Raw genomic sequence first — 15,468 nt, 5'->3', positions numbered from 1 at the left:
GCCCATGGAGGGAAGACCATGTGAGAACACAGATTGAAGATGACTGTCTACAATCCAAGGAAAGAGGCTTCAGAAGGAACCACCTTTGCTGACACCTTGATCTTGGACTTCCAGCCTCCAGAACTGTGAGACAATAACTTTCTGTTGTTTGAGCCACCCGGTCTGTGATGCTTTGTTATGGAAGCCTGAGCAAACTAATACAAGGGGTATTATTTTGTGGAATTTAAATTTGTATTTTACATACACACATACACACACTCATGCACACACACACATCCTTCAGATTTATAGCCTAAAATGACTGAAAAATACTGGGTTAGAATGAGCCCACAGTGTTTCCATATTCAGGGAGCAACCAGAGAGATGGTTTGCACTCATCCAGGTGAGGACAGTGAAGACAGGAAGTAAACTCTCACTATCAGAGCAAGCAAGGGCTGCCTGTTTCTCCCTCAGTAGAAAGAGAAGACTTGACTTAGAGGGAAATCTCCTATTCCCGTATGTGAAATTCAGTGTTTCCTGTTTCACCAGTGCCAAAAAAAAAAAAAAAAAAAAAAAAAAAAAAATTGTGTGTTAGAACAGAGCAACAATCTATAAATGAAAATTATTCATACTGATTTTTTTAAAGGGAGCAACTTATTACACAGTGAATTCCAGTTCCATTTGGAATTCACCCAAGAGCCTAGAAGAAAGCAAGAAAGTTTACGAGTTAGCGAGCCTAAGTGTCTTCAAACCCATGCCCTGAAATTCACCTTTATTCACAGGAAAACTCCTCTGGCCCTCATTCGATTTCTTTATTCTTATTTTAGATCCTAATAGTTTAAAAAGAATTATTATTTTAAATTTAAAACATGTGAAAAGCTATTGTATTTGTTGGCCAAAATCCGGGGTGGAGTCTTTCCTTTAGTTCCAGCGAATTCTTGGGGATGAGATAAATGTTGTAGGATGCCTGCAGCCATAGATTCCTCAAAGAGTCATTTTGCTCTCTCTTTATATTCGTTCAGAAATTATGATACATCTTTTAGGTCGGGCGCGGTGGCTCACGCCTGTTATCCCAGCACTTTGGGAGGCCGAGATGGGCGGATCACTTGAGGTCCGGAGTTTGAGAGCAGCCTGGCCAACATGGTGAAACCCTGTTTCTAGCAAAAATACAAAAATTAGCAGGGCATGGTGGTGTGTGCCTGTAATCCCAGCTATTCAGGAGGCTGAGGAAGGAGAATCGCCTGAACCCGAGAGGCAGACGTTGCAGTGAGCTGAGATCGCGACATTGCACTCCAGTCTGGGCGGCAAGAGTGAAACTCCTCCTCAAAAAAAATACATCTTTTAGCTGTAATCACACAGATCTCTGCTCTGTTGGTGAGGTCATTTATGCTCGCATGAGTCTAAGCAACACATGAGCCACCAACTTGTAAGGGAGTCTGAAACTGGGATCTGCTCAGAAGGAGGGGAAAGCTGGAACTTTCAGGGCCTCTCTTGGGGCAAATGTGACTGACAGCTACAGCATCTAATCACATCTCCATGACTAGGCCTGCCCCTTTTTGGTCTTTGGGACAGATTTCTTGCACAGGCTTTGCAAGCATCTATGTGTTGAATTTCTTGCAGTGCTGTGGAATTTCTGTCTCTGAACCAGGTACGTGCGGTTCTTATTCCTTAAATACAACATCTATCTGGGTGTTAATTTGTTCTTTTTTTTCCCCCAGAGTGAGAAGGGGGAATTATAAATGGCGAGAAGTAGCACTAGGCTTTTAAAAGGAAATTTGGCCCAGCGTCTCTCAGAATAAACAACCAGAATTCTAGCATCCTCATTCTACCATACCAATTCGACATATTTCTCACATACCCAGCAGTCTGATTCTCTAGTTCACAGCAGACTGGAACAGTAAATTGGAAAATCGAGCGTGCTGACAAGAGCAAAGACAACATCTAATGGAATAATCAGAACAGTGACAACCAAAATATTACAGCTACACTTAACAACCCGGGAAGGCATCTCCTGGGGCCATTTAGTACAGGAAGAACCCACCCTGCATACCTCGGTAGCCACCGAAGGCACGATGGTGTTTCAGACCCAAAGACACCTTTGAGTAATCAAGAAGGAAAGCCATGATGCCACTGAGTAATGCCAAAGACTCTCTGTTTGGCCAAAATTTAGTCAGGCTCCTCCAAGCCCTCTTTTCAACTAGGCTTTGGCCTTGGCCACTGTTCTTGCTAGGCCCGCCTTGCCCAGTTGTAGCAAGAATCCTGCTAAGTCCGTTTAGACAGAGTCCCCCAACCTTTGCCATCTGATCACCCTGGCCTGCCTTCAGCAAGCATCCTGTTAAGTCAGTTCAGAGAATCCTCATACCCTTGGTGTCTCCTCGCAGTAATTTCCCTTCCGCTGACCTTCTCCCCTACTCACTGGCTGTAAATCCCAGTTGTCTTCGCTATATTTGGCGATGAGCCTAATCTCCTTCCTCTATTGCAGTAGTCTCGACACAAATTGCAATAATCCCAATAAAGTTTTAACAAGTGTCAGAATAATTTTTTTTTCTTCAGTAGTAATCAAGAACATAAACTCATTGCAGCAGCTTCAACGCAGATGTTTCAGCTATTTGCTGTCCCAGTTTCAGGAAATTTAGGCAGTCGCTCCTGCACATTTTCCTCTGGATAGCACAAACCTGAAAGAAGAGCTAAGATAATTATTATTTTACTTGGTTTTTCCAAAGGCAAGGGTGTGTAAGTTGTTGACAAGAGTCCCCAGCTGAACCTAGCCCATACCTGTTTGGCTTGTGTCTTGCTCTTGTGTAGAGTTGTGTCCCCAGAAGGAATGCCTTTTTTTAATCTTTGCAGAAGCACTCTCAGTTCACCAAAGTGTGCACCTGTTGGGCCCATTCCCCTGGAGGGTTGCATTTAAACACCGGTTCCAGATGTGTTTTGGAAAAATAGTCAGAACACAAGTAAAGGAATGGGTAAGACAGGGCAAAAGATTAATTTGCTCACACACATTCACTATCAAATCAACTGTAACTAAAAGAACAATAACTATCTGCAAGTTGAGTCATCTACCTGCAGTGCAGTGCTTCTCAAATCTCAGTGTGCATCAGAATCACCTGGAGGAGCAGATTCCTAGGCTAAACCTCAGCTTTCACTGAATTCAGTTGCACTAGACTGGGGCCCCGGGACCTGTGTTTGAAATAATTAGTACTGATGTGATTTAGGCACTCCAGGCTCTTGGACCACACTTTGGAAATCACTGTCTGGAAAGACTGTAGGATCCACTTGGGGAGGGCGGGGGGTAACCAAAAAACCCTGCTGTTTTGGTTTATGGGAACACCTTAGTAGGCAGATATTGGTTGTCCACCTCTGTGGTGAGAGTTTGGAAGAGGAGATGTGAGCAAAGACAGTACTGCATTGTTATAGATGATCAAGCAATAAGAATGTAGAATTGCTAGAAGCTTTTTCTTCTTCTTCCTCTCCTCCTTCTTCCTCTTTCTTCAACAAGGTCTTGCTCTGCTACCCAGGCTGGAGGCAGTGGTATGATCATAGCTCACTGCAGCCTTGAACTCCTGGGCTCAAGTGATGCTCTTTCCCCGTCTCCCTAAGTGTTGGGATTACAGGCATGAGCCATTATGCCCAGCCTAGAAGCTTCTTAAAAGTGGAAGAGGATCTCTCATGAGAGAGGAGGAGCCCGGTGACCTGGTAGGAGGCCAGAACCAGAGGAAAACATGGGCTGAGCAAAGTTCCCAGTGGTGGGAGTAAACAAGAAACTTTTCAGAACTGTGATGTTGCATATTTAAGTTGTTTACCATTATAAATCATAATGCCCTTCAATGGCCCTCCAATCCCCAGTAAATCTGTTATACAAACTGGTCTTGGACCAGAAGGGGGTGAGGAGGTGATGGGTCTGCGGGGAGAGTGCACAGAGAGGGAACTGAGAGCCTTAGTTGGGAGGCAGGAAGGCAGGGAAGCTGGCTGAAGCAAGCCCTAGTCAAAGCGGGGAGCAACACACCCTCTTTCTCGCCAGAGGTACTAAAGTAGTGGTGTCTTACCATTTCTGCTCAGGTGCCTCTATCAGTAAAGAAAAATTTGGGGCAGGGATATTATAGTCCATTTTATGGAATTGATTGATTCTACATTAAGTCTGCTCAATGTGAGGATGATGAGGATGAAGATCTTTATGATGACTCACTTCCACTTAATGAATAGTAAATATATTTTCTTTCTGATGATTTTTATAACATTTTCTTTCCTCTAACTTACTTTATTGTAAGAATACAGCATCTAATACACAGAACATACAAAATTAGTATTAATCAACTGTTTATTTTATTGGTAAGGTTTTCAGTCCACACAGGCTACTGGTAGTTAAGTTTTTGGGGAGCGAAAGTTATACACAGATTTTAGACTGTACGGCGAGGTCAGCCCTCCTAACCTCCATGTTATTCAAGGATGAACTGTATAACTATATAACACATATAAGATGCATGCTACTGTACTAATATATTATTGGCATTACAAAAAATATGTAAAAATAGAGGATAAAAATAAGAAATCAGTATAAAAGTTCTAATAACGTACTTTTATACCCCAGTCAACTGAGTTGAGTAGCCATGGAGCACACGCACTGTGTATTGAAAAGCCTGATCTTATCCTAGGTGAATTAACACAGTCACAGAAAACCAAATACTGCATGTTCTCACCTATAAGTGGGAGCTAAACATTGAGAACATGTGGATACAAAGAAGGGAACAACAGACACTGGGGCCTGTTTGAGGGTGGAACGTGGGAGGAGAGAGAAGATAAAAAAACTACCTACTTGGTACTATGCGTCTCACCAGGTGATGCAATAATCTGTCAACAAAACCCCAGTGATACGCAATTTACTTTTATGATAAACCTGCACCTACTAGGCACAGGTACCCCTGAACCTAAAATAAAAGTTAAAAAAAACCCACACACACATTAGTTGATTAATTAATTTAAAAGAAAGTTGGGGAAAGACAGCCTTTACTGTTATATGAATAGGGCCTGTTTAGTTAGCAGACATTTGGATTACTCAGCCACACAAATTGAGAAGGGTTCCATAATTAGACTCAATTTTGGGGTTAAACCATGGTGCTTTTTGTGCTTCTCAAACATTGGTCTGTAGATCTTGTCAGAAAGAAAGCCCAGGAGAAAAATACCTCAATTATAACTAATCATGATCATGAATGAAAAGGGAGGGAAAAACTCCAATAACTTCCTCAGGGCAGCAACCTTAGGACACTCCATTCTTGTAGCTAAGCATTAGCTCGGAGCTCGTGATCAGGAATCCTTGGATTCTCATGAAGACAAGAGCAGAACGTCAAGAGAGGTGGCTGATACGGTTAGGCTTTGTGTTCCCAGCCAAATCTCCTCTTGAACTGTGATCCTCAGGTGTTGAGAGACCTGGTGGCAAGTGAGTGGATCATGGGGGTGGTTTCCATGATCCAGTTTCCATTTCCAAAATGCCAGTTTCCCCTGGCCTCTTCTGTCTTTCCTGCCACCTTGTGAAGAAGTTACTTGCTTCTCCTTTACCTTCCGCTATGATTGTAAGTTTCCTGAGGTCTCCCCAGCCATGTGGAACTGTGAGTCAATTAAACCTCTTTTGTTTATAAATTATCCAGTTTCAGACAGTATCTCTATAGCAGTGCAAGAATGGACTAATACAGTACCCACAACGAAAGGTTGGAGGTGATACCTTTTACCAGGGCTCTGGGTCCCAGCTTTTGGGCACCTTGCGTTTGTTTGTTTGTTTATATTTATTTATTTTTATTGCGGTAAAATATATATAACATAAAATTATCCATTTTAACCATTTTAAAGTGTCATTAAGTACATTCACAATGTTGTGCAACTGTCACACTACCTATCTGGTTCTAAAACTTTTTCATCACCTTAAACAGAACTTCCATATCCATTAAACAGTAACTCCCCATTCCCTCTCCTGTGATCCCAGTAACCTCTAATCTACTTTCTGTCTTTACGGATTTGCCTACTCTAGGGACCTCAAGTAAATGGAGTTATATGTTATTTGTCTTTTTGTGTCTGGCTTATTTCACTTAGCATAATGTTTTCAAGGTTTGATTATGTTGTAGCATGTGTCAGAACTTCATTCCTTTCTTTGGCTCAATAATATTTCATTGTATGGATAGACCATATCATGTTTATCCATTCATCTGTTGATGGACACAGGTTGTTTCTTCTACCTTTTGACTGTTATGAATAATGCTGCAATGACCACTGGTGTACACGTATCTGGTTGAGTCACTGTTTCCACTTCTTTTGGGTAAGGAATGGGATTCTGTGTCATATGGTAATTCTATGTTTAGTTTTTTGAGGAACCACTAAACTGTTTTCCACAAAGCCTGCACCATTTTAAATCCCTACCAGCAACGTATGAAAGTTTCAATTTCTTTACATGCTCTACAATATTTGTTCTTTTCAATTTTTAAAAATGGTATCCATCCTATTAGGTGTGAAGTGGTATCTCACTGTGGTGTTAGTGTACATTTCCTTAATGACTAATGACATTGAGCATCTTTTATGGGCTTATTAACTGTTTATGTAACTTCTTCGGAGAAATGTATACTCAAGTCCTTTGCACATTTTTAAATTGAGTTGTTTGTCTTTTTGTTGTTGACTTATAGGGGTTCTTTATATAGGATACTAAACCCTTGTGAGATGAGTAATTTGCAAATATTTTCTCCCAATCTGTAGGCTGTCTTTTCACTTTCTTGGTAATGTTCTTTGATGAACAAAAGTTTCAGATTTTGATCAGGTCTAGTTTATTTATGTTTTCTTTTGTGGCTTGGGTTTTTGGTGCCATATCTAAGATGCCATTGCCAAATTCAAGGGCTCAGAAATTCACCTCTATATTTCCTTTGAGGAGTTTTATTGTTTTAGCTGTTATATTTAGGTCATTGATCTATTTTGAGTTAGCCTTTTTATATGGTGTAAGATAAGGGTCCAACTTCAATTCATTCTTTTACATGTGAAAATTCAGTTGTTCCAGCACCATCTGTTGAAGAGACTGTTATTTTCCTATTGAATGGTCTTGGCATCCTTGTCAAAAATCAATTGGCCATATATGCATGGATTTATTTTTGGACTCTTAATTCTATTCCATTGGTCTATATGTCTATCCTTATGCCAGTACCACATTGCTTTGATTACTTTTGTTTCATAAGTAAGTTTTGAAATTGGGACTTGAGCCCTCTGATTTTGTTCTTTTTTTAAAAAGATTATTTTAGCTATTCAGAGCCCCCTTGCAATTCTGTATAAATGTGAGGATCAGTTTTCCTATTTTTGCAAAACAGTTTGTTGCAATTTTGACAGGGAGTGCTTGGAATCTGTAGATCACTTTGGGTACAGCTCTGTTTTTTTTTTTTTTTTTTCCTGGCCTATTAGAATTATTGGGAAGGCTCCTTACCTGGTTCCAGAGGTGCTAACCTTGAATCTCCTTAGCCAGGAGGTTTAATAACTTCTCAACACTCTACACATGGTAAGGTTGGAGCAGGCAAACCAGTCAGAATGTTCATTGCCTATCTTCTCCCAGAGCTGGCTGAACACATCATTCAAAATACCAACATATCTCTCTTGCATTTGTTCCAGCCTGGAGACCACACTTTAGAACCCACTGTCTTAGTGGGTTGATGAATCAGCATCCAATTGAGGAACTGAAATTGGACCAGCTGGGTGTTTACAGGCTCAATTGGAAAGCAGACATTGAACTAGCTCTTAGATTTCCAGTAAGTTTTCCCCTTTTGTGAATGTACTTTATCACTTTTGTAGTTAAATATATTTTGCAGCTCATATATATACACACACACACACATATATATATAGGCTAGGAATGCATTCAGTTGCATGTAACAGAAGATTTATTTTTTTCACACAATAGAAGTCCAAAGGTAGGTGGCTCTTGGCATTAGTTCAGGCACTCAAAGATCTCAGTGCTGGCATCCTTGCAGTACTTTTTGTCTTTCTCTCACGATCTCAAGATGGCTTCACCACTCCAAATATCACGTCTACATTCACAACAGGAAATGGTGGGAGAAGCACCCCAGAGCTTATATCGAGAAGATAGAAGCTTTCCAGGAAGCCCTAGAAGACTTCCCATTATCTTTTGTTAATTAGAAGTGTATCCCATGGCTCTCTGTAGGTGAAAAGGAACTGGAACCTTAGGGAACAGGATTGTCATGATTGGCTTTAACCAATCCTGATCCATTGCCTGAAGCTGAGCACATTACCTTCCTAAATAAAATTGGAATTTTGTCGGCAAGGAATAAGGAGCAGCAAGATATCAGTGTACTACTTAGGCATATACACTTATGTGATTATTTTATTATCTATTTTCTTAAGCACTTTCCACCTCTGAGGGCCTGTTCTCATCCCTGATATTCCAAGAATATAGAATAACCAAAAATTGTCTCGTCCTGTCTGTTTTCCATTTGGGCCTGGATGGTGGTTTCGTGCATACTGAAGTTAGTTGTAGAGATGGCAGGATGTGGCCTTAGGCCGTAAGTAAATATGAGGAGGCTTACAGGCACTGTGTCTTTAAGGCCCTGAGTTCACACTGTTCTTGATATGTTTCCTAATTATTTCTTTTAAATGTTGAAAGTGCTTTCTTTTCTTGCCCTTTAGGGGAAACAACCAAGTTTCAAAAAAGCATCTCATCAATGATTCAATCAAAGAAATGTCATTAATGAGAAGACAGAAAAAAAAAACCCTCCAACATTGTATTTGGGTAGATTTCGACAGTTAATTTGTATTTCAAAATGTGAATGTAAATTAAAAGGCTAAATACTTGAAAGTCAAAAATACTCCTTCTTTGACATTAAAGTCAGTGAATTGATCACATTTGCTGAATGTAGCTAGTAAAAAGTGCTAATTTATGGCTAAGTAATTAAACAGGGAGACAGATGGAGAATCGAATGAGTTTTCTTCACATTCAAATTTGCATACTGTTTCTGATGGTGCATACTCTTATTGCTCTGTGTGGTGCCCTCCAGTATTAGAAGAACATAAAGAGCTATTTATGTCAGCTTTGCTCAAGCAACCCCAAAGAAAGAAAAGGGAATTATATCAAGTCCTAGACTTAGATAAAATACAGAGCTCAGTTAGATGTTCTCTTCTGTTTCTTGCTCATTCATCATTTTTGCTTCCATTTCATAGTGGGTAGAATAGGCAGCTGTCAAATAGTGGAATTTTCTCCTTTCTCCATTGTATTATGGAAAACGCCATGGTCTGGGAATCAGAAGATGGTCTAATTTTAGCTTTCTCAGTAACTAGTTTTGTGACATTGGACAATTCCGTTCTCTCCAGTCGTAGTTGCCTCATTTGACATTTCAGTTGAATGTTGCCTAGGTTATTTCTAGGCAGTATGGCACAGTGGAGAAAGCAAGGACTCTAATTTTGATCTTGGATCAACCACCTACCAGCTGAGTGATCTTGGATAACTTAGTTTAGCCACTCTGTGCTACAGGTTCTTATTAGCAAAATGAGGATGTTTGGTGATCATTTTATGCACAGCCCTTAGAACAGTGCCTGGAATATAAGCACCCCTCGATGTTAGCTGTTTTGTTTGTTATCTCTAAGATTCCTTAGTGTGCTAAGAATCCTCGAGTCTGTGTTAAAGCATGAAGGAAGGTGACCTAATAACAGCTAATCCAGCTCTCTTGCACCCTGTGTCAGACTTGTAATTTCTAGAAATTACCATCAGAGATAATTTAACTATCAGGACCTTACTTGCACTCCCTTGATGATACAGAGTCACCAGAGGGAAAGATTTCAGTGCCTTCCAGGCCATGCCAGTGCTCACACCCACCAGGGTGGTACTGGCTGGGGAAGTGGTTCATCAGCCAGTGCTGTGCTCAGAGTTGTTTTGATAGTTGCTGGTAGAACTTGCGGAAGGGAACCGTGACCCTCTCCTCCATCTCCCATGCCTTCAGTTCAACAGAGAGGACCTGGAGGTCAATATCCCTGGCACTGGCATTAAGAGATACAACTCCGGTTTTGCCACCTGCTCTCCACTTCCACCTGAGCTCTGCTCCAGCTGCACAGAGCTCGCTCCGAGCTCCAGGCTCCTGCTAAGCTAGACCACCATCAACTCCCTTCAACCGACTTCATGATTACCTACCGAGATCTCATCGGCCACAAAGAGGTATCCTCTGATTTTTACAAAGATCCTGGAGATCAGGGACAGGCTGTGTCTGGAGGTGGAGGGGAAGATGGTCAGTAGGACAGAGGGTAACATTGAAGACTTGCCCATTAGTGAGAATGCTTCCACTGAAGACCCCAAGGGTAAAGGTACAGAAAGCACAGTTAATTGATGCTGTTGTTATCGTCATGAACCATCACTTGCCAGAAACCAGCTCCACAAAAGAAGCCTACAGGAAGTACATCAAAGATTACGTGAGATGAGTCAAAGGCAAATTGGAAGAACAGAGACCATAAAAAGTAAAATCTTTTATGACAGACTGCAGAACAAATCAAGCACATCCTTGCTAATTTCAAAAACTACCAGTTCATTATTTGTGAGGACATGAATCCAGATGGAATGCTGGCTCTACTGGACTACCATGAAGATGATGTGATCCCAAATATGATTTTCTTTAAGGATCATTTAGAAGTGGAAAAATATGAACAGATTTGGCAATTGCTTTGGATCTATCACCTGTCATTGTAACTGGCTGCCACTTGTCATCCACACAACACCATTGAAGACAAATGGAACTGATGTCACCTTGAGCACTTTATTCTGACCATGATTTATTTGGAGTGGAAGCATTGTTTTTGAGGGGGAAAAAAAAGAAAAGCATACCATATATAGATTGTCTAAAAGTAAAATACATTTAGAGTTAAAAAAATACAACTCTGTGACCTAGACTGGAGCTGTCAGCTACCTCTCTCCCACCCACATATATACTCACGTGGAGCTCTGCGAAGGAGAGAAACAAAATTTCTCTATAATTTTTTGAGGTTTATTTATTTATTTATTTACCTTTCTCTGGATTTTAAATTTTATTTTATTTATTTATTTTTTTTTGACGGAGTCTTGCTCTGTTGCCAGGCTGCAGTGCAGTGGCACGATCTGGGCTCATTGCAACCTCTGCCTCCTGGGTTCAAGTGATTCTCCTGCCTCAGCCTCCCGAGTAGCTGGGACTACAGGCACATGCTTCCATGCCCGTCTAATTTTTGTGTTTTTAGTAGAGACACGGTTTCACCATGTTGGCCAGGATGGTCTCGATCTCTTGACCTCGTGATCTGCCCACCATATTTAACCAGTCATAGATAGGGAAGACCCAATGATGAGGTGCAAATGGTTTTACAATCCATTTCATTTTCACTTTTGTGGTGTAGCCAGTTGTTTGGGATTACAACAGTACTAACATCTTTAAAAATAAAGCTCTTCTCACACCTGTAATCCCAGCACTTTGGGAGGCAGAGGCGGGCAGATCACTTGAGGCCAGGAGTTTGAGACCAGCCTGGCCAACATGCAAAACGCTATCTCTACTAAAAATAAAAAAATTAACCAGGCATGGTGGTGCATGCCTATAATCCCTGCCACTTGGGAGGCTGAGGCACGAGAATCACTTGAACTCAGGAAGTGAAGGTTGTGGTGAGCCGAGACCATGCCACTGTGCTACAGCCTGGATGGCAGAGCGAGACTGTCTCAAGAGAAAAGAGGGCTCTAAAAGATGTCCATGATGGACATCACTGTCTGGCAATCAGGACCCCTTGTTTTTCTAAAAGTACCTTGATGTACTTCTTATTGTTTTAATGTAATGGCAGATCAAGGTGCTCTCTCCTTACCTACCCAAAAATTGCGAACTGGTTCCCAATTAGGCAACTTGGCTTCTACTCTGACTTTAAATCTCATGCAAAGTGACATAAGAATGGGTGTTGGGCATTCTTCATTTGTGTCTCTATCTCTGCTCTCCAGCTATCCACCTTACTTGGTGTCCTGCAAGGTTCATGTTTATGGATTACATCAGAAGGCTTCCTTAACCTCTGCCTTCCATTTGGGTTTGGCCAACGGAAGGCACTGGCTGAAGATGAGAAGGTAGAAGAGTGAATTGGGGATGTTTTTCACCTTCTGCCCACTCTGCTGGGCACAGTAGGTTGGTTCTTTCCCCCTCCTAATGTTTCAGCTTCATGTGGTAACCCTAAAAATTAATAAATCCTTTTCCAGTTTAGTACTGTCATAGAACAGCAGGCTTGGTTATTGCTCTTTGAAAATCAGTGTCAATGTGAACTGAAAACTGTCTAGAAGAAAAAAACCCCAAAAATAATATTTTAAAGCTTTGTATTCAGAAATCAGGTTAGGAGCTAAAACAATAACAATTAAAAAAATTTTAAAGGCTGGACGTGGTGGCTCACATCTGTAATCCCAGCACTTTGGGAGGCCAAGGTGGATGGATCACCTGATGTCAGGAGTTCAAGACCAGACTGGCTAACATGGTGAAACCCTGTCTCTACTAAAAATACAAAAAGTAGCTGAACATGATGGTGCGTGCCTGTAATCTCAGCTACTTGGGAGGCTGAGGCAGGGAAGTTGATTGAAGCCAGGAGACGGAGGTTGCAGTGAGCCGAGATCATGCCATTGCACTCTAGCCTGGGCGACAGAGCAAGACTCTGTCTTAAAAAAAAAAAAAAATTAAGAGCTACAGTTACTTTAAAAAAAAAAAAAGAGAGAATTCATTTATAAGTTTACAATAAACCAATAAATTTATTATTCTCTTTTCTTGGTAGATATTTTCATTTATCTAAAAGTATCTTCTTGTGTGATTTCTTCTTTGACTCATTGGTTCCTTAGTTGTATTAATGTTCATATTTATGTAAATTTCCCAAATTGCCTTCTGTAACTGATTTTTAATCTCATTGCATTGTGGTCAGAAAATAGGCATTTCTTATTTCAGCCCTTTTAAGCATATCAAGGTCTTATTTTATGGCTTAATGTATAGTCTTTCCTGAATAAATTTAAATGTGTACTTTAGAAGAATGTGTGTTGTTCTCTCATTGGGTGCAGTGTTCTATAGATGTCTGTTAGATCTAGTTGTGTTTTAATGTTGTTCAAGTCTTCTATTTCCTCGTGGATTATGTGTAGTTGTTCTACCTCTTTTGAAGTCTCCAACTATTATTGTTGACTTATCTGTTTCTCCTTTCATATCTGTTCCTTTTGTCTGATTTTGCTTCATGTATTTGGAGGCTCTGTTGTCAGGTGCATATATGTTTATAATTGTTATGTTTTCTTTATGGATTGTTGCAAACCTTTGCCTAATTTCTAGAGTTCTGAAAAAGTTGATACTGACTATTGTTGCTAGGCTTCCCTTCCCTTCCCTTCCCTTCCCTTCCCTTCCCTCCTTCCCTCCTTCCTTCCTTCCTTCCTTCCTTCCTTCCTTCCTTCCTTCCTTCCTTTCTTTTTCTCTCTCTCTCTTTCCTCCTTCCTTCCTTTCTCTTTCCTTCTTTCCTTTTTTCTTCCCTTCCTTCCTTCCTTCCCTCTTTCCTTCCCTCCCTCCTTTGTTCCTTCCTTCCTTCTCTTCTTCCTTCCTTCCTCCCTCCTTCCCTCCCTCCCTCCCTCCCTCCCTTCCTTCCTTCCTTCCTTCCTTCCTTCCTTCCTTCCTTCCTTCCTTCCTTCCTTCCTTCTTTTTTTTGGTGTGTGTTCTTGTTGTTTTTGTGGAGGAGCAGCTTTTTGGAGATCCTTACTCTGCCATTCCTGGTGATGTCTCTCTGCAGTTTCTAATAAGAGAAAGTCTCTGAGATTTTCAAATAGAAGTATACATTTATGTTGTGTGCTCTTGGAAAGACCTTTCTTTTTTAGACTTGCTTTTACATAAAATAAGAAAACAATTAGTAAACACTGGGGTAAAATAAATTTTAGCATAATTAACAACTACTAAACTGGCCATTTTTACATGAGCATATGAGATGTGACATGAATCTGAAAACTGATCTAACTAGTAGGCATCATTTCAACGTCACTAGAAGAGTCAATCTGATGAGTCTCTGTCAACGTTGGCCATCTTGACCATTGTTACATTTTGGGTGCTATTTATTAATCTGTGGTTCTTTGGATTCATCTCACAGAGTACAGATGTTAGGTATAGAGACTTTATCTTTCTTAAAATATGAATGGTTATGATCTTATCCCTTTCAACAGTAGAGATGTTTGATGAAGATTTGTATCTACCATATGTTACTCATATAAACATTCTGCATAAGTAGAGGTTCACTGGAGGGTCACTTTGATTTTTTTTCCAAGACCATTTATATACTCTAAAGATGAGTAATGAACTAATAGAGAACAATTACTGACTAAAATATTAAACAAATAAAACTGGACATGAAAAAGGAAGTCCACATGAAATCCAAGGTGTTGCCAATAAAATTAAGAAATGCTAAAAGTAATCAGCAACTTTGTAATAGCAATGTTAACTTTTCTTCCCAAATAACTAGTAGGTACTTAGATTTTCTTTATAAGTATTGGCTAAAAAGCCCAAATTACCTGAATTTCCTTTGAACTTTTTGTCTTTCATACATGGACCTTGCCACATTTTTGATCATATCATAATTATTTTGTTGCTTTTATTTCCCTCTTAGGTTTCATGGACTTCAGTAGTATGGCCTGTGCCAGTCATCTGTTTTCCTCCAAGGACACCAAGCACAACATTTTGCACACAATTGGTATATTAAAAAATCGGGTCTTGCATTCAGGAAATCACACACTAAAAACAAGGGTTTCTGGGAAAAATAGGGTTAGGAGCAGACTACCCAAAACCTAAAGTACTTTATCACAAGAGCGCGAGTAAAGACAAACCTAGGAGTGAAAAAGACATGCTAAATTTGTAACAACAAAAGAAATGTTAAAGTAAATAGTTATCTCCTTTTAAAAGGTGATGGCATGAGCTTCGTTTCTTAAATACTCACTGAGCTGATAGATGAATTTTTTCTGGCCCACCAGTTAGGGAATGAAGATTTTTATCTCCCTAAAATTCATATGTCGAAATATAATCACCATTGTGATGGACTGGGAAGTGGGGCCTTCAGGAGTTAATGGGTGGAACCCTCATGAGTGGGACTAGGACCCTTATAAAAGGGATCCCAGAGAGGTAGCTTACTCTCTTCTGCCACGTGAGGCTCTGGCGAGAAGGTGGCTGTCTGCGACCCAGAAGAGCGCCCTTACCAGAACCCGACCATACCGGCCCCCTGATCTCAGACCTCCAGCCTCCAGAACTGTGAGAAATACATTTCTGTTGCTTATAAACCACTCAGTTGATGGTAATTTGTTATGGTAGCCTGAGCCGAGATACCACCCATTTCTGAGGTTGCAGCTCTTTGACAATTCAGATCCACACAGGGGTTTAGTTTCCCCGTCTTCATCTTGCCCAATGCCTCAGCAACTATTCCCGCATGAACACTGAAACCCAAGTATACCTTGGTTATTTAGAACAACAACCAGGCCCCAGCACA

At 40.5% G+C, this 15,468-nt stretch overlaps 1 pseudogene; it reads left to right on the top strand.

The window, feature by feature from the left end:
* The first annotated feature begins 10,123 nt into the window (after positions 1-10,123).
* LOC111527162 lies at positions 10,124-10,684 on the top strand (annotated as a pseudogene).
* The last annotated feature ends 4,784 nt before the right edge of the window (positions 10,685-15,468 follow it).

Source organism: Piliocolobus tephrosceles, chromosome 19 (genome assembly GCF_002776525.5).
Source record: "Piliocolobus tephrosceles isolate RC106 chromosome 19, ASM277652v3, whole genome shotgun sequence".
Lineage (NCBI taxonomy): Eukaryota > Metazoa > Chordata > Mammalia > Primates > Cercopithecidae > Piliocolobus > Piliocolobus tephrosceles.
This window is presented reverse-complemented; position numbering and strand designations above follow the sequence as displayed.